We start from the raw sequence: 2,939 nt of genomic DNA, 5'->3' as shown, positions 1-2,939 counted from the left end.
TTTTTTTGGTTGAGACAGGGTCTTAGTATATTGCCCGGGATGGTCTCAAACTCCTGGGCTGAAGCCATCATTCCACCTCAGATTCCCAAAGTTCTGAGATTACAGGCATGAACCATTGTGCCTGGCCCAGAATTGTAGATTTAAACATGAGCAGTAAAGAAACAAAGCTGCTAGAAGAAAAACATTTTCATGAACTTGTAATCAGAACATAAGTTCTTAATTTTAATGTTATCCAACTTATCTTTATCTTGTATGGTTAGTGTTTTTTGTGTCCTGTTTATGAAATTTTTGCTGAGCTCCTAAGTCACTGAGATGCTGTTTTCTGCTGGTTTTCTTAGAGTCTCATCCCACACAAGCCCAGCTTAGAATTCTGCCTAATTTTGAGAGGAAATTGCATGCATACTTTTTGGGCTCTTTTTCTGAAGTGTCTTCCTCCTCTGGAACTTTGTCCTTCAAGTCCGAGACTCTCGGGCAACTACCGAAGCCTGAGCTCTATCTTCTTAGCCCAGTAAAAGTCATCTTTATTCCCCAACTGCCCATCCCATCCTAGCTCTTCCCTCAAGAATCATAGCTTTTAGTGCCAGGCGCAGTGGCTCATACCTGTAATCCCAGCACTTTGGGAGGCTGAGGTGGGTGGATTACCTGAGGTCAGGAGTTTGAAACCAGCCTGGCCAACATGGCGAAATCCTGTCTCTACTAAAAATACAAAAAATTAGCCAGGCGTGGTGGAAGGCACCTGTAATCCCAGCTACTTGGAAGGCTGAGGCACAAGTCACTTGAACCCGGGAGGCGGAGGTTGCAGCAAGCCGAGATCACACCATTGCTCTCCAGCCTGGGCAACAGAGCGAGACTCTGTCTCAAAAAAAAAAAAAAAAAAAAAAAAAGAGAAAAGAATCATAGCTCCTAAAGTCCTATCTGCACTCACGGCTTGCCAATGCCTTTTAACAGTTGTTTTATACAGGTTGTTCCACTTTTTTATTTCAGCAGGAGATTTGGCCCAATACTAGCTTCTCTGTCATGATCAGAACTGAAAATCACACTTACTTTTAGAGAGTATTTATAAGAAAACTTCCTAATGTTTCCTTGTCTAATTGAATTATAAACAGGACTGTGTTATTTGTTTTTGTATCCTGGGAGTGAGGTGAACCCAACTTAGACTCTCTATTTGCCATTGACAAATAGAGTCCAGGCACAAATCTGCTACCTCATCTGTAGTTGACATGAAAAACCAGGCTAGCAATAAAGGACCACATTGCATTCATGGAATATAATACATAATACATGTAGAACAAAGCCATCTCAAATGTGAAGATTCTAGTACATTCTGAAAACTTTTGGCAGATTTTCTGAACTTTGAGGTCAAATGAAGATTAGTGGGTCTGTAAGAACATGAACTCTACACTTGTAATATCTGACACTGAGCCCAACACATAACAAGCAGTCAAGAAATATTTATTCAGATTAATTGAATGGAACAGATGTGTGGATAGATGGAAAGATAGACGACTCAATGGATCAAGTAAATATTACTCCTTTCTTACCTTCTCTCATGAGCCCCTTTGACACTGCAGTGAAGCCTATGAATTTCTTCTCAGAAAAAAGTTTTAAATACATAAAATAAAACACACAAGATCTTAAAGGAAACAATTATATTAAAATCCAGTGATCAAAATTCTGCATACAAAAAACAAATTTGTAATGTAGTGTGGAAATGTTTATTAGCACAGTAAATAACAAGATATAGTGGTGAACTCCATAATTAATATAATTTTGAAGTTTCCATGATTGTAATATTTTTTTTGAGACAGAGTCTCACTCTGTTGTCCAGACTGGAGTGCAATGGAGTGACCTCAGCTCACTGCAACCTCAGCCTCTGGGTTCAAGCACTTGTCCCACTCAGCCTCCCAAGTAGCTGGAACTACAGGTGCCTACCACCATGCCCAGGTAATTTTTGGATTTTTAGTAGAGGGGAGTTTCGTTTTGTTGACCAGGCTGGTCTTGAACTCCTGACTTCAAGTGATATGCCTGCCTCAGCCTCCCAGAATGCTGGGATTACAGACGTGAGCCACTGCATCAGATCCCATGATTGTAAATTATATTTTGAGATATCTGCAACAATTGTATCGAGATTTAAACATATCTGTAACTTCTGCTATGACACAGTCCCAGATACTACAAGGTCTCTTATGGCCTGTTGCCTTAAGTTATAATTGAAATAAATGCTCACTATGAGAGGTTGGGAAGCATGAAAATATTTAATTTTAATTTTTTAAAAAAGTTCATGTTTAAAAATTTCATGTTTATAAAATGTACATATTAAATGTATTAATTAAATTGTTTTGAGAGATTAAAATTTAGATGTGATAGGTCAAGTAGGGCTAAGTAAAAGAGAGCTTAGAAGATCACCAAATGCTCTGTCCTCCAAACAAATACAACTTAGGTCGCATACTCTACAGTAGTAGTTAAATTCAAGGTTACATTATTAAAACTTCTTTCTAGCTGTGTGACCTTGGACAAGTATTATGTCTCAGTTATCTCTTCGGTTAAGTGGTAATCATAATGGCTCTTATCTCTACAGGGTTGTTGAGAGGATTACATTAACTCATTTAAAACACTTAGAATAGCGCCTGGCCCCCAGTAAGTTTTGGCTCTTATTACCATTTTCATGCTCTTCATACACTTATTAAATAATTAATAATCACTCTAATACACACATGGAGTTTCAGAAAGAAATAACTTGTTGAATTAATAAAAATGATTCTACAACTACACAACAGTCCCAACAAGGCTATTTGTATAAATTTTTAATTTTAAACCAAATATTCCATGATTTTAGATTAAATATTAAAACTCTCAATAAGTGCTTGCAAAAGTCTTAATAGAGAAACTCAGGATGAATCATATAAATTGGAAAGTCGCTGCCATTTCATGGATTGCTG

This window comes from Mandrillus leucophaeus, unplaced genomic scaffold (assembly GCF_000951045.1).
Source record: "Mandrillus leucophaeus isolate KB7577 unplaced genomic scaffold, Mleu.le_1.0 Scaffold1235, whole genome shotgun sequence".
NCBI lineage: Eukaryota > Metazoa > Chordata > Mammalia > Primates > Cercopithecidae > Mandrillus > Mandrillus leucophaeus.
Note: the sequence above shows the minus strand (reverse complement) of the source record.